This window comes from Camelus bactrianus, chromosome 9, assembly GCF_048773025.1.
Source record: "Camelus bactrianus isolate YW-2024 breed Bactrian camel chromosome 9, ASM4877302v1, whole genome shotgun sequence".
In the NCBI taxonomy this organism is placed as follows: domain Eukaryota; kingdom Metazoa; phylum Chordata; class Mammalia; order Artiodactyla; family Camelidae; genus Camelus; species Camelus bactrianus.
In genome coordinates, this window is record NC_133547.1 from 64412036 (window position 1) to 64437397 (window position 25362).

The 25362-nt window shown below is 36.7% G+C and overlaps 1 long non-coding RNA gene across 1 annotated transcript in view; it reads right to left on the minus strand.

Annotated features, from left to right (window-relative positions):
• The window catches only part of LOC141578761 (uncharacterized), a 186036-nt gene that overhangs the window by 159405 nt on the left and 1269 nt on the right, over window positions 1–25362 (minus strand). The window contains exon 2 of the long non-coding RNA XR_012509420.1: window positions 14598–14682. This is a non-coding gene — a long non-coding RNA (uncharacterized LOC141578761). The remainder of the gene's footprint in view (window positions 1–14597; window positions 14683–25362) is intronic.

Consider the following 25362-nt stretch of genomic DNA (forward strand, 5'->3'; position numbering starts at 1 on the left):
TAGAGCTGGGTTTGTCCTTACACGCCATCTAGTCCATCTCCTTAATTTTACTGCTGAAATGCAAACACTCGAATATATTTCATAGAATCTTAATAGGTATTCCTGGAAAATAGTGTTCAGTGAATAATTAAGTTTGGGAAATGCTGCTTAAACAAAGTTAAGGAGATGGGTGTGACACCTGGCTATTTAATGTGATAATGTGCACAGTTACTCTCCAAGAGGGGATTGTTAAGGAACATTTCCTCCAGGTTGGACCATGCTATATGATTTTGGTCAAAATAATCCCTGTGGCAAAATGTGTGTGTGTGTGTGTGTGTGTGTGTGTGTGTGTGTGTGTGTGTGTGTGTGTGTAAATACTGGAATAAACAGTCGTTTCTTCTTGAGGATTTAAATGCTGATGCTTTGGTTAGAAAGAAGATGCACTCATAATCCTTTCTATCCCTTGACTTCCTCAGTGTCAGCAGTTCAACTATCAGGCCCAGAAGTAGTTTTCTTAGTGGTAATCTTGCATTTATCATTTATCAGCTGTCTGCTTTCTTGGTCTTGGCGTTCACAGTGGGAATTTAAACCTTGCTGAAAATGAAACGTTCAGCCTAGCCTTTTGGGATTGTCCGCCCTGAGATCCTTCCAGTCTGCACATGTGCTTGGGAGGGGGGGGTGTGACTGTTCTCACTGGCTCCTGCATCATTCAGTTGCTGGCGGATTCCATTTACACAAGGATGGTCTGATATTTAGGCAAAACTAAGCTGAGGATAAGCATGCAAACATCCCTCAGAAAGTCCTTTGCTGTATTACTTAGCCTGGAAGACTTATATTTTCCCGCTTCTGGAGCAGTGGTAGATTAGAATCTCAGAAAAAAAAAAAAAAGTGCATCTGCTCTGGGTGGAGCCTCTGGCTCTTATCCATTTACCTGATGTTTGCAAACAATCATGATCCCAAAATGCAAATAAACAAACACACAGGTAGGGCTTTGTATATGTAGGATAATATCTTTGGTTTAAATGCCCCACTTTTCTGCATCACAATTCCTCACTGGTACATGCTGACTACTCATGGCCCTGACAGAAGACACTGAATGGACACAGAGCGACCTGACATTTTCAGGTTAGAATACACAGACTCAGAACGAGCATCCTTATAGCTCCCAGACGGTGGTTTATTTTCTCTGATCACTTTGAGAAGTAGAAAACTGCAATAAGACCTGCTGCTCTCACTTGCTCACTCAGTGAATTTGTTTTTTGTTTTTTTTCTTGAGCCATGAAAAGCATTAAAGATTTTAGCTAAAATTAAAATTCAATAAAGGTCAGTTCTCTAGGCTATGAAAGAGACATCAGAGCATGAGAACAGCTGAGTGCATCCCACCCAGCCGACCTGCAGCAGTTAATAATAATGATTTCCAAGGCAGGGTGAGAGGAAACGAACGACTTTTGTGAACAAGATGGTGACGCCGTTTAGAAAAAGGGGGAATACGGAAAAATGAATATCCTTTGTTAACATAATTAAGTATCTTTCTTGCTGGGATCATTGCTGGAGTAATTGTCCATAGTGCTTCCATTTTTATTAAAGGAACCTAGCTTTTATTCGTGGTAAGTTAGATTATATTAATGGCATTAGGGACTGTCAAGTATATTTCAGTAACACTTTTTGCAGGAATGGTTTTTTGAATCCATTTTGAGAACTGAAATAACCATAAAAATTTTGCATTTATTGAAAAGTTGGAAATCTGACTGGAATGTGGAGTGTCAACACATCTTACTGGCATCTCTTAGGATATGTTGATAAAAAAATCTCTAAATCACTTTACATGTTATTGAGGTAATGGGCTGCAGGAAGTGGATTTTTGTTCTTCCATTTTGATTGTGACTGCAGGGAGATGGCATAAAAGATCTCTACGTACAAGTCCATGGGAGACAAATTTGTGGTATGAAACAGAATGAGTTTAAGTCTCCTGGATATTTCCTTGTGAAAGTCATTTTGACCTCATCTGTATACACTATTTTGAGATATAGTGAAAAGGTAACAAGTTAGTTATATTTTTAAGGGCAAATATAGTTTTAAGAAATTGGAATACCCTTAGGAATGTTGAAAATCATGATAATACTAATAAAACCCCCATTTTCTCATTCCAATCCTTATCATGTTTCTACAAAGTGAGCATTATTACATCCTTTTGCAAATTAAAAAAATGAGGCATCACTTAAACTTTCTTTGCAAATTCGTAAAAATCTACCAAGCCTTTAAATCTGCATTGTGGATACAATTTTTCATTGCATGGGTGAGTCAAGGAATAAATACCATACACAGCGAAGCTGACGACAGCTTCCTGTTTAGATGGAAAATGGGTGCTCTAACATAACGCGGCATTCGCGGTGATGCAGGTTAGTTCCTGCACCCAGCAGAGGAGTGCCTGTTCAATGCTTTCTTGTATGTAATGTGCGCAGATTCCTTTTACTACTTGGCTAAATTGCCATTTATTTTGCCACATGAAGCAGGAGCCCACACAACAGAGCTAGGTGTGTCTTCCCTTGGCTGGCAGAGAGCCTAAAGGCACCATTCAGCTGCTGACAATTCTGTCTATTCTCAGTGGGTCTTAGAACTCAGAGAAACACGAATTATTGCTGCAACAGAGCCCCTTACCCTTTAGTTTTCCTCCATAACCCTAGCATTTATGGGGAGCTAGACCCTTCTGCATTCCAGAGCCAAACTGAGGGTCAGCTTTACCAGGAAGGCACATGTCCTAGAGGATCAGCTCTACCTCTGGCTTTGCAGTGCCCTGAAATCCCAGTGCCCTGCATGTGGAGTCCTCCACCTGCTCCCATGGGCATTTTCCTGATCCCACCGGAAGGTAAATTCCATGGAGACAGGGCTTGCTTTGCTTGTTTGTTTGTTTTTCACTCCTAAATCCCTAATACAAGACTGCTTGATACAGGCTGGAGACTCAATGAGTTCCAGCCAAGTGAAGAAATCATCTCCTCAGTAGATACAACTCTGGCCAGGTCCAAACTCCCTCATGTGGAGCACATCAGAATTTACCAGGGCTTTCTGATCTGTTCCATCATTCCCCTCACCCAGATTTTAGCTGCTTCCTACATAACAAATAGAAACAGAGTCCTTTTACCTTTCCCAAGTGTGAATTTTAAAATTATAGTACTCCCACCAAGGTATATAATTTAACTTTTTTTCCATTCTCACACCATAATTCTTCTTTTTCTAATTTGTATCCGTAAGAAAAGCCTGAACAAATTAAATTTCTTCTTTCAAAATCATTGTTGCAATTTTAGCTTGAAATAGTGAGCAAAACCAAAGACAAATATATTCCTGTATTTTTCATGTTTATTTTCCCTCCTCATAAAAGTGATATACGTATCACAGAAATTATAGGTAGTAGAAAGATATGCACCCCATGTAATTATATCTTTCAGGGATTTTGTATGACTATGCTTTATATCCTTTTCTGTCTTGCCAACACACACACACAGACATACACACACACAAAGATACACAGCATACATAGGCCACTGCATATGCCTTTTTGTAATTGCTTTTTTTTTCACCCCACAAAATATTTTTTTGTACAAATTTTTTTCTGGGAGTTCCACATCATGCTATAATAAGAGGTTGTGATATGAACTAGCCTATTCCAAACACAACAAAACATTGGACGTGATATTGTAATACTAGGTCAATGCCAACCAGAGGGGTAAATCTGTAAGCAGACAAGTAGAAGAGGGAGCAATGAGGCTGAGGGAGGTGGACAGTCCAGATCAGAACCATGGAGACCAGAGTCTGGCATTTCAGTGTCCCCTACAGGGACAGGGGGCATATCTTTGGGCTCTCATGAGTTAGTGCCATGGAGGGAAGGCCCCTGCAGAGGGGGTGCACATGAAAAGGATACAGTCTTTGTGAATGGAGGACTATAAATGTCATGCAATGGTCCAGATAAGTCATAAGGAAACTGTTTCTGCCCAAGTCTCTGTGAAGACATATATTTAAAAAAAAATTCCCTACAAAGATTTGGAAGTTCTAAGCTTGTACCATATACTGGTATGAGGCCTAAGTTATCCAGACTCACGAGATGTCAATACTCCTTGACAATATACTTACATAAAGAAAGATGCCAGAGCTAAGCAAACATGAGTTGTATTCTTAGGAAACTTATTTCATCTCTAACACAGGGTGCCAGAGGCTTCCATGGAAGACACCACACTGTCTTCAAGGAAGCTTAAAGTCCCTAATTATAGACCCAAAGAAGAAACAGTATTCTTTGAAAGACAGCCAGCACATACAACTAAAAGGAAACAAGGATTGTATCTAACACATTTGACACAGAATGCGTCTTTTTTATCTTTCTTTTTCTTTTTTTTTTCCAGACCCTTCTTCTTTACTCAACTATTCTCAATGATAGTCATGAAATGTCATGATAATTAATAATTACTTTTGTACATATTCTCCTAATGTTGGATTTTTATTTAGGTTCTTAGTTTCTTGCTATTATAAAACTTTTATAATGGACATAGATGAATATCTATTCAGCACTGCTAATATCCTCCCCAGAATATGTTCAAAGGAGTAGAACTAATAAGTCAAAGAGTGTGATGGTTTTTAAGGAATCTGATTCATATTGTTTTATACTATTCATTGAAACCTTCTGATTTGTGCTCCTGTCAGCAATGACTTATCCATCTCACTGCAGTCACATGAGCTTGAGAACTCAAATATTCTTTTTCTTATCTAATTTGATGAGTAAATATGGTATCTATTGTTTTTAATTTAATTTGATTTCTAACATGATTTTGCTTCTTAATGACACTCATTTTCATCTTTTATATTTCTTTATACATTTATTTTCTTCTCATTTCATTTGTCCATTTTTTTAGGTAAAGTATTAACACTTTATTCTATTGATAGAAGCATTTATTTATATAGTAAATGTTTTTATCTGTTGTCTTATTTGTTACTAATATTACAAGTCACTGCTTGGCAGTTTAATTGTTTAATGTTTATACTTGTTTTATTCATTTTGTGATTATTTTAATCACTTCTATGCTTTAACAAAACTTTAATATCTTGAGATCAGTTACGTATCGACTCAATTACTTTTCTTTTTTATAATGTTTTGGTTGTGTACCTTTATCTATTTAATCAATAAAATTCATACTTAGGTATAAGTGAAGTGATAGAAATGGGTTAATTTTAACAATGGGCTTTATTTTTATTGCATTTAAAATGATCATCAAAGCATTTTCTATTTTATATATATGACACATCTGTCAAATTACTCTTACATATAATATTTTTTGATGGCCTTGTTTCATTTCTTCAAGAAATCATGTAATTTTTAAATTTCATCCAATCACATGAAGAATTCTTAAATCTGGCACGATTTTATCCATTTTGCATTACTTGGTGGCCACAAATCTCTCAGAACTTAATGTGCCATAGAAATATACTATAAATTCAAAGTGTGTTTTCTTGTATGGAAAGGTGAACTCACAGCTGTTATGAATTGGTGGGTGAAGATCGAATGTTCTTGATTACTTTTGAAAATCTTTCAGGGTCATTCTCCATAATTTCATGCTAAATAATGCCTGCTTTCAGTCCATTTTACATTGATAAAGATTTCATAATAAACAATCATTTCCCCTTCCATTTATGTGAGAATAACTGCTTTTCTGAGGGCTTTGCTTTGTTTAGGGAAGCTCATATGTGTATGACCATAATGGATGGTACTGATTATGGAATTAGGGGCAGGCTTTACAGGTGGAAGATTGGTTGGAAAAGAAAAATTACTGGCCATTTAAAGCCTTAGTTAACAAGTGAAAACAGCATTCAGTGCCACCATTGGAGGCAACTTGAGAATCTTTTCCTTAAGGATCTGTTTCTTTCAGGGGGTCAGAAACAGTATTATCAGGTTGTTATTACCACCGGCATCGGGACTGGTCAGACCTGGCTAGATCCTGCCCATCACCTAAGTGCTCTGTAAGTGCTTACACAAAGCCTGCATGTGTCAAGGGCACAGTAGGTATTAGGAAGTGGTAATAATCAGAATTCCTATCTGCCGCATCAGTGTTTTCCCAACTCACAGCTGTTTTCTGTGGTCATGTCTTTGATCTCCCTCCACACCCTTAGCCACCTAACATTCTGGCAGAATCTTTGTTTCCCTCATGGGGTTTTTTTTTTGGCTTGTATTTCTGAGCCTGACGTTTTACTCATTTCTGTGTTTGCTCATTCATTTATTCATTAACTCACTCATTTTACCATCACAAGTTTAATAGGGTTTTACTCTGCTCAGGATACTGGTGGTTTGGGAAAACCACAAAAGAAATTGTTGCCTTCTTAAAACCTACAGTAGTCACACAGTTGCATTGTATGGGTTAGGATAGTGAGCTTTGGGGACATTCTGAGAACACTTGTGAAAGGCACCTATGGCGGTCTTGGTAGTCATAGGATGCTTCCTGGAGGAAATGACTAAAGGGAGTCCTGAAGATGAACAAGAGTTGGACAAAGAGGGTGTGTGTGTGGAGGGGTTATGGTGGTGAAAATATTATTGCAAGATGGAACAGCATGTACAGAGACATTGTATTAGTTAGGGGTGTGGGGTTTGACAAGTCTGAACTATGCAGGGTAGGCTAAGCAAGCTGGAAGTTCAGGTCAGAGTTAATTTTGCAGTCTCGAATCCAAATTCCGCAGGGTAGCCGGCTGGAAGCCCAGGCAGAGTTTCTAACATTACAGTCTTGAGAAGAATTCCTTCATGATTGGACAACCTCTGTCTTTACTCTTCAGGCCTTCATCCGATTGGAAAACCCACAGGAGGGAGGGTAATCTGCTTTACATAAGGTCAACTGACTGTAAATATTAATGCATCTAAAAAAATACCTTCACCACAACATCTCAACCAGTGTTTGACGAAACATCTGGGTGCCGTACTCCAGCCAAGCGTTCACGTAAAATTAACTAACGCAGACATCAAGAGAGTGTCACAGTCTGAGGTCTTGAAAGAGGTCCAGGGCCATTGTAGAGGAACGGGCCAGGCCAGCTACACCCACAGAGACTCCGAGTGCAGAAACAGCCAGTGCTGAGACAGCTAGGGCTTTACCCTCAATCTTAGCTGTCTGGGCTTTAATACTCACCCTACACAAGGGAACGCAGCTGAACAGTTCAGAGTGTACGGCAATGGCCCTCCGGCTCCATTGTATTCCTTTCATCAGCCCTTCTTCTCCCCACATTTTCTCCCTTAAAGGACATCATCCGACTTGTTCTCACCTACAGTGACATTGCACTTAAATGCAGCTAGACTTCAGTAGTACTAAAATAACCAAACTAAGTATTTTTATATGTCTATATTTCCCAAGATGTACGATTACCTTTGACTCTGAAATCACGGTGGGGAGGTAAAATGAACTATTTCCCCCCCTGGCCTCTGCTCCACTTAGCTGGGTTAGTTGCCAGACGGTGTTGATCTTTCTGCTGCTCCATTACCAAGTTTCTAACTGATATTAGCTCTCTGGAGCCAGTGTGATTCTGACCACCTGATGCCTTCCCTGTGCATTATTTAAGGTTGGCTGCTTCACTGGCTGTCTCACGTTCAACTGCTACATGATCATGCCAGAGGATATGACAGAGAATCTAGAGTTTTCTATGAAGGCCAAGTTCCAACATCTCGATAAATTGTAAAATTACTCTTTCATCCTCATATGTTTTTGCCACCTTTTTTTCCTTCTCAGTTCCTTTTGATGTGACAACTTGTTTAAATCAATAATCTGTGGATATGGGATTCTAGCTCATTTGAAAAAAAATGTTTCAGGAGCACCCCCATCAAGCCGGATTGCGGGAGATCTGTCTGCTTCAGTGCCATCCATAGGACCTCCTGTCGTGAGGGGTTCTGTGTCTCCGTGGTGCAAGTCTGCATGGCGCAGTATGGTAGCCACTGGCCACTTGTAGCTAGTGAGTGCTTGGAATACGGCTACAAAGACTGAGAAAATAAATTTTTAATTTTATTTAATCTTAATTTAAATTTAAAAGTGCCACACATTGCTAGTGGCTCCTGTACTTGACCGAAGTCTTAGATCCTGCACAGGGCTTTGGTATCAGAGAATCTCACTTTATCAGTGCTCCCCTTTATGAGAAGAGTCTGAAGGCTCAGGGGACACTCCTTCCTGAAGCCCATCCTCTTCCCCTTCTAGACCACCCTCCCAGAATCCCATGCCCAGATGGGGCCACGTACTTCTGGGACCTATGTTGGTTATTTCCTCAAGCCTGCCCCCTGGGGGGAAATTCTTGCATTATGAGTTGGGGGGTGTGTGGCTACAACTTCTGAGTGTGCTTTTGGTCACATATAGATATGTAGGAGACCAGGAGAGAGGTCGAGTAGTGCCTGAGATAGAAAGAGAAGGGGGTGAGCCAAGGATCTGCTCTCTCTGTGCCACTAATGAGAATTTAAAATCTGAACCTGGATTTTCTGCATCAGGTTCCTAAAAGGGATGCAGAAGTTAGCCCCGAATGGTCAGATGTGTCCTGGCTTAGACGGGGTCCACGGAGAAGAAACCCAACAGGAATGGGGGAGAGAATATTGTCAGGTGGCCAGTAGCTAACCTTGGACAGAGTTACATGAGTCTCCCTTTCCCCTCCAAAGGAAAAAGAGGAAAGCTGGAACTTAGTCCTATGAATTTTCTAACTGATTGGAAGAGAAGATTGAGAGAGCAAAAAGCAAGTCAGCAAGTATTTGTCCTATTTTTGTTATGATTGTACATTTGTCAAGTTTCAATATTTTATTAAATGGTTGCTAGCTAGATTTGTTAAATATTTAAGTATTTAGATTTAGATCTTAAATATTTAAAAAACAAGGTACATGGGCCTCCATGTGTACTCTTGCTTCAGGTCCCACAAACTTTACGGCTGAGCCTGGTGCCTAGACTGGAACCTCCCCATCACAGTACTCATTAGGCTGTCTCATTATTAAGCTATGGCTTTTTAAAAAAAATGCTCTCTTACTAGATTGTGAAATAATCTATTCTCCCATGACTGTCATTAATTGGCAAATAGTAAATCCTTAATAGATGAGAGTTGAAGGAAAGAATAAATAAAATGTCATATAAAAAGGAATCATTCCTTCCTCAGCATCAGCAGATATGAAGTGCCCCAGTTCTAGGATGATTATATCACCAAATATAATATATTTTTAATCATAAAACCTAGATATTCTCACACTGACATTCTCACATCCTCCTCTATCAGCCTAATTAGTAAATGGAAGCACATCTTTCCACATTCTCTGAAAAATACCTTTACATGAAAGAAAGAAAAAGGAAGAGAAGAAAGACAGGGAGGATGCCAATTGCTATAAGCACATATTCTCCAAGAATCCATCTATCTCTTTTCCGTGATACAACTTTTAAGATCAGACTGTGCTTTGACACTTTTGGAATAGACATTTTCCCTAATTGGATGGGAAAGTCCGTCAGTTGGAGGAAGTATATCGCTACCTATTTGGTGAAGTCTGTTCTGTCTTACAAAGTTGTTGGGTTGGTCGTGATCTGGAAGATGAGTACATTCAAATAAACACGTGCTATTAAAAACCCAGTAACTGGAACAACATTTGTTTCATCTGACACTACTGGTTTCTCGATCACACACTCTGCAGGTCAGTGCTGCCTATTAACTGAACCTAGAGGGTGACTGAGGGATGGGCTAGAAGGGCAAATAAAACACTGTTGGACTAAATCTGAAATATAGTGTCAATTGATTCAGTATTCTATACACAACTCCAATATAATGGATGAAAAATAAATTGGCTCTATCTCTTTCAGTGCATAAAATAAGTCTTTTAAAATATTTTGAAGCTTAGTCAAGAAAAAAAAAGGCATTTGTCATTTTTAATTCCCATTCTCTTTTAAGAAAGGCAGATCTTGGAAGCTAAAGATTCCTTGCTTTGCTGATCACAAACTCATTATCTTCTGGGTAATGGTTTATGCCACACTTGAAATCTTTTAAAATTGTGGGTGGAAGCAGGCAAGTTTGGCTATAGAAACGAGGACAGAGTTAACTCTGTTCTGCATGTGAGAGGAATGGGAGCTGGTAGGGAATTTCCCAATGAGGGGGCAGAAGCAAGGAAGGCTAAATCCTAGAAGACAATATGTTGGGGGGCATAGTGGCTTAGAAGAAGTGGCATACAGAGAAGACAGATGTGGCTAAAGGTTTTCTTTTTAAGGGAAATGCTATACACTGGGGAATATGAACTTCATCTTCTTTTTGTAGTCCTATTTTGTAATGATGCCTTCTTCCTTAATATTCTTGGGCAAATGACATCTGGGGAAAGGTGGCTGAAGAAGAAGGTGAATGAATTACAAACATACTGAAAGAGGTAAAGTCCTATAAATAGAAACATAAGTATTTATGTGCTCATGTATCTGTATGTTTTCCAACCCAGCAGTAAAATTATTAACCTGTCAGGGCACTTACTTGTCTTGGTTTGGCTCTAGGTGAGCCTAAGACTGAGTTTGATGGAAGAATATATTTAACAGTAAGCATTTCTTAAACATCAACCGTATGTTAGACTTTGAGTTACACAATACGTTTCCTGTCTCTCCTCTCCTATAGTTCTAGTCTTTTGTTCATTCAAGTGTTTGTAGAGAGCCCTTCTAGAAGTGTCTCCTTCCAGAGGCACACATATACCTCCTACAGAGTAGGAATTAGGGCTCTCTATCATGTCAGTGATGAATAACATTGTTATAAGGAGGGAAGTTTTGGATTTGACACATCATATTTCAATAAAAATAAACATAAATGAAATGCGTTTCAGAAATATATGTATATAATTCTGAATTCTCAGTTTCTATACATCCTATAGAAAGGTACTAAGTTTACATTATCTTAGAAAAGAATGGAATAAATAATGGCTCCCTAATTTATTCAATACTGGAATTTCAGTTATCATTCCATATTTCAACAGCCTCTTATCAAACAACATTTATGGGTTCCTGCTGCTTATTAGTCACCTTCCCTCTGACATCTCAAACTCAGCGTGTCTAAAATGGTCTAAAAAGTTACACACATTTCTTCAAAAATGGCATTTGCTTTGATTTCTGAGATCTTCTCTATAGACTGAAGACTCGTCCATAAGACCCTGAAATTCTCTACAAATCTACACTTTCTCTTTCTCTCCAACTCTGTCACCAGATTTTTCTCATTGCTCCTTCCAAAAACAATCATTTATCTAATTTCTTATTGCTAGCTCAGAGCCTAAGCAGGTAATAACCGAACTATTCGAAGGGCATCTTTATTTTTGGCACCTTTACTCTCTGTCCGTATTACCGTGTTAGATATAGATTCCAGAAGAGTCCTAAAATACTGCTCTGATTCCACCACTCTCAAGCCCCCAAAAACATACTTGTTCTCCTCTCGCCCCAACCATAATCCCCCAAAATGTATTTCTCCTTGTATCCTATCACATTTTTACCGGAAACTTGTCCTCCACTTAAACTGCTTTTCCACCACAGCCTGTCTTTCTGCTCCCCTACCTTGACTGATTGGATTTCTTCCACCTGAAATACTCTTTCTTACTATTCTTGCTTCTTAAAATTGTACTCAGTTTTAAAACTCAGAACATGTGCTTTCAGCATGTTCATACTTTACTTGTTTTTATTCATTCATTTAATGTTTTTCAAATACTAAATGAGTATCTGCTTTGTTTCAGTATATATTAACTAGTCTCTGGTGTTCAGATAAGAGAAACTCAACCTAACTCCTTTATGAGAGGTATTTATTTAGACCACATGGTTGGGATGCAGTGAGGAAAAGCAGTAAATTACTTTACATAAGCTGACACTTTTGGCTTGTTCAACACCATGGTAGACTCAGGTTTTCAAAAAAAAAAAAAACCTGCAGAATATTTGTAAAATAAATAATTTAAAGGTTTTTTCTGTAAATGTCCTTAAATGTCCCAGAGAGCCTAAAGGCAAGATCACAGTTTAATTTCAGGAAAACCTGGATCCTTGGATAGAAACATCATCAGGTCAGGTTTCTACTCATCATTATTTTACTGTTTTACACACACATCCTCTTCGAGATCTTCCACCCACCTACTGAAGCCTTTATTTCCCCTTTACTCAATCCACATGTTAGGACACAGCAAACAAAGTTCCCAAGATGACAGCTCCCCAGTGGTATGGCCACACTGAGTTGGTATTTTCATCCATTTCAAGTACCCAGGAAGGTATCTGATTAGTTCAACTTGGATTATTTGCTGACCTTTGAACTAGGGCTTGGGGCTACAAGGTACCAGTATGGTAGGGAAAGTGGATGCTTCTAGAAAATGAAGAAATGTGGGCACATAATATCACAGGTGCCCACTCCAGAGGGTTATAAAGATAAAGAAGACCAAATCCTGATTCTAGGAGGTCAGGGTGGGTTGGACAGACGAGATGATTCTTTCTGGACACATTTAAAGCCACTTTCAGATTCAATAAGATATTTTATCTAATCTCAACTTTTCATGAATTTTTCATTAATTTGTGGTTTTACATTTTAAATATTAATCCCAATTTTATCATTTTGGGGTAATTACATTTAATGCAAATTTCCTAACAGCTATACTAGTGGGGAAAAGAAAGATCAGATTAGTCTTTAACATATTTTTCAGGTAATTGAATTGCATTGGCATGCTTTCACTCCTCCCATCCAAACTGACTTCTCTTTGTGACTTCTGAAGCATTCTCCGTTTAATGGGATTGCTCCAATTAAATTTTCCAAAGCCCTGTGAATGTCACCATCCAGGTATAGGAAAAGATATGGAACAGATCTGAAATTTTACTGGGGAAACGAATCCAGCAGTGCTTTCTCACAGTACCCATTTCCGTTTTTCTGTTACACCTGGGCTATTTTATTTATCTGGCAGAGTCTTTTGCTGCCAAAAATATATTTAGCACATTTATTCCTCTAATTACCGCAGCACAGAGAATCTCCTCAGAAAAACCTGGAGAGTGGTTCCCACACAAAGAGCCAAAATCAAGACAGGAGTGAGCTTATTACCCAGAAATTAGTGGAGAAGAAATGTGTAAGCTGGGGGTAGGCAGATGCCTGAGAAAGTTCTGGGGCAGTGATGGTGTGAGTGTTGGGTATGCCAGTGTCAAAAGATCAGAGAATGTAGGAAAAAGCATAATCATAACAACTGGGTGATGTTTTTAGACCCATTTTAACATTTTCTGTTTCAGAGAAAGAAGAGGTACGAATGGAAAGCATAATTATTACCATATTTATCAAGTTCTTCCCATATTTCCCTTTCCAAGGCATTAAACAGTTTATTGACACACTTTCATTAAAACAATTTACCATTGGTCTATTAGAGACAAGTTCACTTGGGAGTGACTCACCTTCATGTAGGATCCTTCATTGTATTACCTTATCCCTTGGTCTTACTGATCACCACTTCCAGACAACATTATGGATGGTTATCTCTCACAATTAATTTCAAGTTTCTTAATCTCTTACTATGTTTAGAGAATATATGAACATTCTTTTTATAGAAAAAAGAATGCAAGAATTTAAATACTATAAATAGCTTGCTTTATTTAACAACATCAAAAAAGTTCAGATTCTTGAAAAGTTAAAACAATTTAAATGTGAAGTTTATATGTGGTTATAATTCTTCAGGAGAAAGAATCATATAAACATTTTTTTAGATGCAACATCAAGTAAATCAGAGTTTGCTAAAAAAAAATACTATGTTGATCCCTAACTTTTGTTGTTGTTACTGACCACCAATGGATTAATTCATAAATTTCCCATGACTTTTGTCTTCAGTATTGTATTTAAATCTCCTTTAGTTCAGTGTTTGTAACTTATTCTGATTCACCTTTGGTTATTTTATACACTCATGTGCATGCCAATACACTTTTTGTGACAACTGCATTTTTGTTTCTTGTATCTTCTAAAACTCTTACATTGATAGTACCACTTTAAGAAACATAGAAGAACACAGGGCTTTTGTTTGTCTTTCATTTGTAACTAAATCTTTGATTTTATTCTTTTCTTTGGTTGAATTATATACCATTTAAAATTAAAGAATTGCTCTCTAAGATCAGCTGGAGGTTTTTACAGCAACAGGAGTGTAAGATCTTCACGCTACATAGGTTTCTCAAACCAGCTTCTCTTAGCTTTAAAGTCTGTGACCTATTCTGAGAGCTCTGACTGTTTCAAAATTCTCCCATCACATGCCTGACATGTGACAGGAACCGATCTTTTCCCACAATGATTGTTGCTTCAATCTTGCATCATGATATAATCTGGTGAAATCATTTTAAGGGACAATTAAAAAATTAAGTTCAAATTAAAATGCATCCTCATGGGGCACCACTACACAAATGCCTCATCTTGCTTCAGTCATGCAGATGATTACATAATGAGACATCTGTATACAACACTAAGCTTGTTTGTGGGCTGTTGGCTTCAACTGCTCACGCCTCAGTGTTGTTTTTTACATCTATGGAAAGTTTTTCTCATTTCAAAGGTGTTAAACAGAAAAAAAAGTATCAGAATAAAAAAAATCAGCAAATGTAGATTTTCAAAGCAGAAAATAAACCATTAAAACCATATAGACTCACCATCTAATTTCTTAGATGAACTGAGGCCCAGGTGTATCCAAAGAGGTTATTAGATACCAAATATGACACAGCAATGTAGGAGAACCTACAACAGAAATAGCTTATTTTACTTCTCAGTTGGGTCTTCTTTCTACCACAACTATCTGCTGTGCAAGTATAAATGAATGTGCCAATTGAAGAAATGAAAGAAAAAACAATCCAGAGGCAAATACACCAGGGATTCGTCCTCACTGGGTCTTTCTATTTATTTGGGGTGGGAGGGCATTGATCTCAGAGGTAAAATAATGAGAGCTGAAATGAAATGCTAGACAGTACCAGGGGGAAAATGTTACATTTTGTCAGCTCAGCAATTCTAGGAAAAGAAGAAACTGGGATTTTTCTGAGATTAATCAGGTTCCAAAAGTTTAAGAGGATGATGGATTATGTTCCATAAACCACTAGTTAATCTAGGCAATAAATGTTTTAGTGATAATCAAATTTCATCTAACATATATTCAATTGGCAAACTTTAAACAATTAATATCTGCTTGGTGAAGATGCTGTATTAAAGTCAAATTACCTTATTGGCAAGCAGTTTGACTTACAAAATCAAAAATACCTTGACCCAGTGAATTAAATTCTGGGAAAGAATACTAAAAATAACTGCAAAAGAAGTAATACAATACACACATTAAAATTTATTTTCATAAAATTTACATTTCATAATTATAATCATGAAACATAGAAATGGCTAAAATGCCTAAGAGCAGAGGACTCCTTAAATAAATTACTGTTTGTCTTCAAAAGAGAAAATAATGTAGCCATTCACTATGGTAACTGTGAAGGCAGGAAAACCAAGAACAATTCTTTTTGTATAATGGTAAGCCCAAAGGTCAGAATGCAAAATCATCATGATGTTAAACATGTTTTTATGTTGAGAAACATTAGAAGAAATGCTTATAAATGCAAATGCTGACTTTAAGATCTGGGGATTACAAGTGAGTATCTTTCTCTCTCTCTTACTGTCTCTTCAAATTTCTAAGAATGTCAATAAATGCAATGCAAATCCTCCGACTTATTCCCATTTCAGTAGTTTAGCCCACTCTCAAAAACCTCCACTGGTATTCTGGGAAATATCCAGAGTGCCATAAAGTCCTCTGCAAAGCAGAGGGATTGTCTTCCTCTTTTCTAGATGACCTTGGCTGCCTATCAAAAGAAGAATCAGAGTCATCTTTGACATTGCTGCTGCTGTCTGTACCCTTCCAAGAGAGCACTGCCTCTCCCAGGAACTAAATCCTTGTTGGCTACAAAGCTGCAAGACTCTTAGGTAGTAAACTAGGTCCTCTATCTCCTGGAGTATGAAGATCCTCTGGTTTCTGTGCAAACACTGAAAGACCTTTAGGAAACAGCCAAGAGTATTGTCTCTTCTGGAGTTCTGCATTCTTCCCCCAGGTCCACAGAACGCCCTTCTTGACAGTCTCCTCCCACTATGCACTCTTTCATCCTCCACAACAAATGCACAAGGGACAGGAACCACCACTTTTTTATTCACTGATTATGTCTAGAGTGTATGGCAGAATCAGGAATTCAATAGATGCTCAACAAATTTTGGTTGAATGAATGAAAGAAAGCCCGAATGCATACAGACTAGCTACCAGCTCACCAGGACGTCAGTCACAATCAGAGTTAATGAATGAGTTAAGATTTGACTAGGTCAAGGTGTGCATTTCAGCCTTGTATGGATGGCCATCACCATTCAAAGTACAATTGGCATATTTTTAATCACATAGGGTAACTCAGTCCACAAAGCTCTGAAACATCCCCAGCTCCCTTTCTCCTCCTTCATGTTCTTAAGAGGCTTGTGGTTCACTGATCTGTTGTTAAAGAGTCTTGTACTCTGTTCTCCTACCACAGGGAAACTCTCTTGGGTCTTCATCTTGCATAGCTCTCCCTATCACATCTGCACTTGGTTGCATGCTGTTTAGTCTTCTTGTGGAAGACCCTCATTTAGCACCTAAAACACAGCAGAGACTCAATAAAAATTATTAATAAGTCAACTACATCTCTGCTGTTTGGGGACGTGGAAAAATAATTCCATGACCCTTTTCTTACATTTAGGACACTCTCCTGAACATCAGGCTTCCATTTCTCCTTATACAAAAATATTTCAACTTCTCAGTTCACGGGAAACATTTAAAACTGTGCTCTCCAGTTATCTTCCCCTCATCTTTAGAAAGATATAAACACTTAGAAAAAAATGAATTAAAAAAAGTCTTATGTAGAACACAACCTGTTTTATCTTATAATTATTGTTCATATAATTATAGTTCTTCTTTACATTTCCACATTTTCTTTTACATTAAAAAAGTCCTTTCAAATATACTATTACTTTTGCTCTTTCTTTTTTTATTCATTTATTTAGACAACAAATAATTATTGAACACAATAAATGCCAGGCATTTTATTAGTGACAGGGGATTCAAAATGCACCAAATAAATGTGTCCCTAAAGACAGGGGCAAGATCAGTGGCCAGGAGTAAACATGTATGGTGATGTAAATAAATATCATCATGGCCACATGAGTGCTACAGAAGGAAAGTTCAGGGCGCAATGAAACTCTAAGGAAGGCCTTGTACATTCATACTCCCTCAGCTGAAACTTAAAGGACGATTAGGAGTAATCTAGATGAAGAGTATGATTTAAGTCCCCTCTGCAGAATAATGAAACATGAAAGCCCCAGAAGTATAAATAACTTTGTCCAGTTGAAGAAACAAAGGGAAAGGCAACACAGGTGGCATCTAGTACGGGAGAGTAGAGTAACTACAAGAGACACTGGTATGAAAAGTAGGTTCCAGATTATTCAGAGCCATATAACCCAGATGAATGATTTTAAACTTTATTCTCAAAGCAATGAGATGACATCAAAGACTTTTAAGCCAGAAGATGACATCATCAGGCTTGCACTTTTTAAATGGTCTGTCTGGCCACTGTAGCAATTAAAGAGAGATGTCAAGAGCTGTCAGAAAGCCACTGTAGAGCCTGCCCCAGTAGATCATTGTGACACGAGGATGGAGAGGAGGAAAAAAAACTGATACTCATTTTGGATGCAGAACCTACAACAATGGCGATTTCTGACACTAGCAAACTAAGAATTATTAATCTCATCTCAAAGAAGGGAAAATTTGTCCACAGAAAAATATGCTCTAAGGGTTCATAAATCTGAGTCTCCACCATTTGGCAGTCATTTTAGCTAAAATTAAATTTATATTTTGAAAACCCTTTAAGAGAGATAGCTGATTCAGCAGTAGTCTTCATTTAATAATTATAGTTCTCCCAAGCACACATGGGGCATTTCCCTCCTAATGCTACATTTGCTACATTTGGTTCTGTACTTTGCTTTGGCCAAGGAAATAGAAGCATAAAAGCCACCTGCCACTTCTGGGTTGAAGCTTTACGAGCAAGCATATTATGTAGCTTGTTCTATTTCCCTGTAATAAGTCTAGGTGGAGGCTGTTCCACCAACCTGACTTTCAGAATGAAGACAACATGGAACAGATTCTCAGCCAACCTGTGATGGGCATGTAGCAGGAACAAGTGATTACCATTTGTTATTCTAAGCCTTGAGGATTTTAGAATTGTTTGTTACTGTAGTAAAACCAATCCAATTCTTACTATTTAAATATATATCATTATTCTCATCTCATGTTTTAGACATTGAGGGTTCCGAGGAGGTTCAATACATCACAGAGAGGGAAGTAAAACCCAAGTCTCTCTGACACCAGATACAATGCTTTCCCTACCATCATTATAAGAGCCTTCTGAAAATACTGAAGATATAAGAACCAGAAATGAACACAATGAATACATAAGACCTAGATGTCAATGCAAAAAAAATTTTTTTTAAATGTGAGCTGAAGGAAGAGATATTTCAATGCTTTGAGAAGCTACTGCATGGATTGTGTGTAACTGAGAAGGGAGAAAGAAATTGAAAGTACTTAATAGGAATAAGGGATTATATCTGTGTTACAACTCATTATATTGAAAACTTACTAAAGCTTGGGATGTATTTTAACATTGGAGTTAATAAAAGGGTGTCAGAATGTAAGCATATAAAGTTTGAGATAGACACAATCAGATGAAAAAAATTTTTTTTATTTTGGATGTTTTTGTTTTTTGTTTTGTTTGTTTTGCTTTTTTTGGGGGGGGTCAAGAGATTTAGTTAGGTGTACATAATAATGTATTCTGGGAACAATAGCCATTGGAATTGTAAAAATTACTCTAAGACTTGTCAAAACAATTCCATCATTTCAGAAAGGAATCCTACAACATACGTCAGTGTCATCTGTGTGGCAGTAAAGCATCCAGTTTCAGTGCAAGTGGGTTTAGATGGCTTCTGCCCACCCCCCTTAGCTCTCCTTGCCTTAGGATGGTTGTTAGAAAAGATCAACATATGGCAAATTTGGCAGTAAAACATCATTAGTGAAAAACACCCACAACTGCAGAAAGTTGAAAGAATTCTGAAAATTACAAAGAAACTTGAGGGCTGTGATGGTATATGTGGTTTGGAAATGCTGCTATTTTCTTCTATGCCTATGGGGATATTATTTGGCTCCCTCATCAGCATTCATTCTTCTGTTGGTGTAACTATAACCCCCTACGGGGATTGGTTCAGGGTGAATCTATGACTTACAACCATCAAATCAGGTTTACTGGCACTCCCAGAAAAGAGTCTTTCTTCACCAGATTTCCAGTTTCTAGAACATAAGATTGGACCTTCTCTAGCCATCTTTTCACAATGAAAAGAGAATATAGCCAACTTGAAAAACAGTAACTGGAGACAAAAAGAAACTGGATTTGATGATGCTATAAGAAGCCCTGCACAGGGTCACCTCCTCAACCTGGGCTCATCTGCTTTGTGAGCCAATAAAAAATTCTTTTTTCTTAAGCGTATCTGGGTGACTTTGTTGTTATTGCAATTGAATTAGTAGTATTTTTCTTTTTTTGGTCACTAGTGACTAAAAGAGTCATAACTGATAAAGTACTCTCAAAGTTGACTATCTCTAAGAAGATATTGTATTCAAATACTCAAAATCTAAACTATCAATGAAAATATATTTAATCACTTATTCTATAAACATTTTTAGAATCTCTTCTTGCTTAAGGGAATGTAGTTGGTGACAGTTATACACAGACCTAGCCCTGAAAAAGGAAAATAAATACATAATTGTATTTTGAGGCAGTGAGGGCAGATGTAGTGTATTCCCTGAAAGCAAAGAGGTGCAACAATTCAGCAATCCTGCTAAAATCTCATATAGGTACACATTACAAAAAAGAGATAGGGAAAAAAAGGAATAAACCTAGAAAATATAATTTTATTTCAATAAATATTTCCAAAATTCATTAGGTTTTTAATCAACTATTGATTGATTTTGCTTGATAAATAAAACATATCTTAAAAGTAATTAAACACATACAAACACATTTGTTCTCACCAAAAATGTTACTATGGAAGTGGTATTACATAATTATCTGTATAAATATATTTATAATATTATATTAATATTTTATTCAGACAACAACTTTTATCTTGTTAATTAAGTAGTATCTTTATCTGATTGCATTCTGGATTGTTTTATACTGTATTTTATATTATAGTGTGTAAATATATACATATATTCTTCATAAATAAATAGATATACATGTATTTGTGTTAGCATTTTTAAAGTCTTGCTCTTCAGTGTGTGATTAAAAATAAAAGATTAGAACCACTGTGTTAGATTGTAAGCTGCGTGAAGGCAAAAATCCTTAATGTCTTATTCATTGTTTCATCTCAAGAATTTAGTAGCAATTCTGGTACATTCTAAATGCCTATAAATAGTTAATAAGCAATGAATAAATGGAAGAAATCATTATTTTTCGGCAACATTATTTTCTAGTGTTACCTACAAATATTACCTAGAAATACCATTATAGAAAATCATTATTTATCTGGTTAATATTTTGATACTTAGTATCTGTGTTATCTTTTTGTTTGTTTGCATGTCTGTATCACCATGCAGACTCTTATCTTCCGTTACTTTTGAAGCACTAAAATGTTGTTTGAGGAATGAATAAATGAACAAGTAAAGTATGGGCACTAGTATACTTATGCTCACGTTTTCTGTACAACAGACAAAACATCACTTTATAATATACACCTTTGTTGTCTACCACAAATGCCAGAGATGTGATTTCTCTGTTGTATTTTTGCCATGCAGAGTTGTCAGATTTTCTCATTATTTTTGTATCAGGTATGGATTTGGAAAGCTTAGCAGTTTGAAGAAACCTCATTACCAGAATTTGTTAAAGGGCAGAGAAAATTTTAATCTAGTAAAAAAAAATCATTTATGATGTATACGTAACTGCAGTGCTCCAGAATTTCAATCACAGACCGGTGGGAGTAGAAGTAAAAAATGCTTCTGGAATCCAGGGGACAAAGAACAAGGCTGAGTGAGGTATTGGGTCCATTTGGTAATGGAGAACATTTGACTAAGATGTATGGCACGCTTTTTTATTTATTTGCAGTGGCTCAGAGGTAAATGCACAAATTCAAGGCTAGTTTTTAATGCGAAGCATTAAATTAAAAGCTCCCCTGGGGGACTTTAAATGGATGTCTAAGAGAATAGTAACTCTTAGATCTTTTATGATGATTTTTCTTCCTTTTAAATTGTTTTAGATGGGATGGAATTTTTGCACGGTATTTTAAAAATTATCACACAGCTCAGACGGATATTTTATAACGTGGGTTGCACTGATACACTTAAAACAAAGTCACGAGATTCTTTCTATGAGGAGTTAACAGTATAAATCATTTTAAAATAACTGATCTTCTACTTAGGATTATTTTTATGTTGAGCATAGCAAGGAATAAGTTCTTCAATACAGTGGAGGGATTTTATATGTGGAATCTGTATGTTGTTGGGGGTGAGGAATGTTTATTTTCTCTCCTGTAGTGTAAAAGACAGACCTTCCCTAAACACTCCTATCCCTTTGCTCTGTTATTCCTCCTTAAGAGACAAGGAATCATCCTGCTGGTAGATGTAGTACTGGTTTACCTTTCTCTGTAGTGGAGATAATCAATTCCAAATCACCAAAGCAGGGAATTTGGTTTACAGTGATGCTCTTCTCGTGAAAACTGGGAGACAGAGATCCTGGGCTTTCTGCTATATATTCCAAACAGTGCAAAAGCCTAGATTTATGTGAGCCTGTGCATGTGTGTTGTGAGGTGGGGTGTCCAGGTGGTGATAAAAGTAGAAGAAATAATAAAATGCCCAAAGCTGAATTTATAATTTATGTCTTCCAATCCAGCATTTACTGGATTATGAAGCTAACATGTAAGGATCCACCTAAATGTATTTCTTGCCCATCTTAGTGGTTGCTGTTGTCTAACTAGATATTGTCTAATATCTTAGCTGTTGTCTAATTAAAGTGGGAGAAAAAGGGTATCATTTATTGATTACATAAAACATCATTTGGCTTTCTTAACCTTAGCCCACATAATTTCTGTTCTGAAACTAAACCAAAATATTTGCAACTTGTTTGTACATTCCAATCTTTCATAATCTTGTTCCTGTGCATAAATTGAAACCCCATTCTCCTTTCTGTGGACTGAAAAATGTTTATCTTTCAGAAATGTGTGCATATATGTTCTAGAACAGTCCGGATCTGGTGGCCCAGTTTTTCTTGAAATGTCATGCAAACTTGTACCCAAATTTCTGTAAGACAAGGTTCTATGAAGTACTTTCTACAGGTCAAATCTGGCCCACCACATGTTTTGTCAATAAAGTATGACTGGAACATAGCCACAATCTTCATTTACATATTATCTATGGCTGCTTTTATGGTATGATGGCAGAGTTGAGGAGCTGTAATAGAGACATATCACCCACAAAATATTTACTGTCTAGCCCTTTAAAGAAAGTGCTTATCAATCTCTACTTAAGGCAACAATTAGTTGAAATCAAGTAACAAGTTTTCCTTTGATATGGAGACAATGTTCTCTAGTTTACCACAAGCCCTATCAGTACTTACCATGTTGTACCCTGAGTATGTCATTCATTTATATTCTCAGCCTTGTTCCTATGGGCATTTGAGTATATGGGATTCTTCTTAAAGATTTATTTGATGCTCAAAATCTGGGATTGGCATAGTTCTAGAATATTTGTTCAGTTCCTTTTTAATCATTTATATTTTTCTGCAAATATTTCCTATCTTTTCAATCATTATAGACATATTTTCCTTTACTTTCTTGAACCTAGTTATAATAATTCCTATAAAGTCCTTATCTGCTAACTCTAACATCCAGATCATCTCAGGTCCAGTCTCCACTGATTCTTTTCTCTTGAAAGGTGGTTTTATTTTTCTTTCTCTTTATGTGTTGTGTAACTTGGGATTGCATCCCAAACATTGTGAATGATACTTTGTAGAAGTCTTTGAAGAATATTGTTTTATATTTTTAGTAGGTAATTAATTTGAATTAACTCAAACTGACAAACTTATTTTTCCTGCAGGAGAGGGATAGTTAAAATTTTAGTTCAGTTCTTTTAACTATACCTTAGGGGTCATCTAGACATTTATCTTCAGTTTTTCTATTCAACTTTTGCTCACCCAGCAAGTTGCAGACCAAGGTATGCTATCAGTATTAAAAGTCACAAAAATTAAAAATGAATTAAGTGGTATTCTCTTTTTTGAAATATCAACTGTCCTTCATTATCTTCCTGCTTCTGTTTGTGCTCTAGTGCCTTCAATGAATTGGCATTATTTATTTTGTCCAGGGTTTACTTTTATTTGAAGGAACGCTGGTTTGACTGGAGCCATTTGGATATTACCAGTAGTAGAACTACTGAAGAACAGTTCTTTGTTGTTTCATTTCATTCTGTTTTGTTTTCTCTTTGGGAGGCCCTGTATTAGAATCTTTTACAAACATCAGCATCTACAAACATCATCATCCTTAATCCTCACAATCACCAGTTCAGCTTCACTGTACTCATTTTACAGATTAAGAAACTGAAGATCAGAGAGAAAAAGACACCAGCCAAAGTTTCATAGAACATAAGATATGCAGAAACAGAATTCAAATCCAGATCTGACTGAGAGTTGTCCTGTAATAATGGGGGCTCCACTGCATAGCCAGTCAGTCTATGGATTAAGCTTCTGGCATTTCAAGGTTAAGCTAAGCTCCATATATAAGGTGCTCTGCTCTGATGTTAGGGTGAATTATTGAGGAACAACAATAACAAAAAAGAAAACAAAGGTGAATGTAAACTCCCTGATTTAATCTTGTACTTTAATGTTATATGTACTTTGTTATATGTTTTCCCCTTAATCATCAGGCAATCTTTCCTTGATAAGGGTGGTATAAAAGATTCGTATTTCCGCCAAACTGCTTTCCCACTGTTTATCCAAATCTAATTGCTAAGGGTATGATATCCTTATGTTTATTCTTATGCATAAAATGCTGAACCTTCTAAAATATGCTGAGAATAAAGTAACCATTGGGATGTGGTCATTAATTTTCATTTTCCATTAGCAGTGAGTTTAGATGTACTAGCTCCCTTCACACGAGAAGAACAGATTTTCCTCAGCATTTAATCTGTGTCATGGTGACTTCTATACTTATTTGCCTACCATACTTCCCTGACTTTCTTCCCTGTCAGACAGATACACTGCACTATCCACAGGGACAGAAATATGACCCCAAGTGGGCCAATTATGTACTCTCAGAAACTTGGAACTGGAATAAAGATGCACAGGGATTGAAAAAGCAGTTGGAGCTTAGCAACTGGAGAAGTAACCGTAGAACCTGGAGATTCTCAGTGCAGTCCTGGTAACTTTTCCTTGTAAAAGTTGCTTTTATAGCTATACTTTTTATTTTTTAAGTAACTTCAGCTTCTTTATATTAAATTTATCTGTATTCCCACAAGATGTTCCTTTTTGGTTTGTTTGATACAAATAACCAAAAAACCATATGTAATGACTTACTGACATTAATGGTCATGTACACATACACATGTTCACAGAAGGAGGCCATTGTGAATTATTTAGATACAAAATAATGGTAAACTGAAAGTATTTTTTACATCATCTCAATTGCCTCAGTTTCTCCAATTTATATTCTGAAGATGAAAAGATTAGAACAAGTAAAGGTATTATGAGTTGCCAGATTCAGTAAATAAATTTAACAAAATTCCCAGTTAAATTTGAATTTCAGATAAATGACAAATGACATTTTAGAATTTCCCATGCAGATATGGACCGTATACACTTATATTGAAAATATTAATTTTTGTTACCTGAAATTCAAATTTTACTAGGTGTCCTGAATGTTATTGGGCAACTATATATTGGCCAGTACAGCCCATTATATTTTCAAAATAAAGTTGGATTACTCAGGAAATAGGAAGTGATCAAATAATATTTTATCAACACACTCTTGGCTTTCATGGAACCTTCACTGATATATAAAAACTGTATTTATGAATAATGTATGGCAGAGGACGAAAGAACATTAAACAACACTCCAACTGGATGCCATCAAACCACTTTACCCTATGCTTTTTCCTACCTAAGAGTTGGGAGTTCAGTTTTCTTCAATCTCTGTATAATATGATACTGCAAATAACCCTCCTTTATAGTAGGCCATACCTTCAATCATGGCTGTGTCTATGGAGATTGGGTTATCCATTAAGTTTTGTTATGAAGAAAAAAAAAAGAGAAGAAAATCTCTGGAAAGGTATTTTATATAATT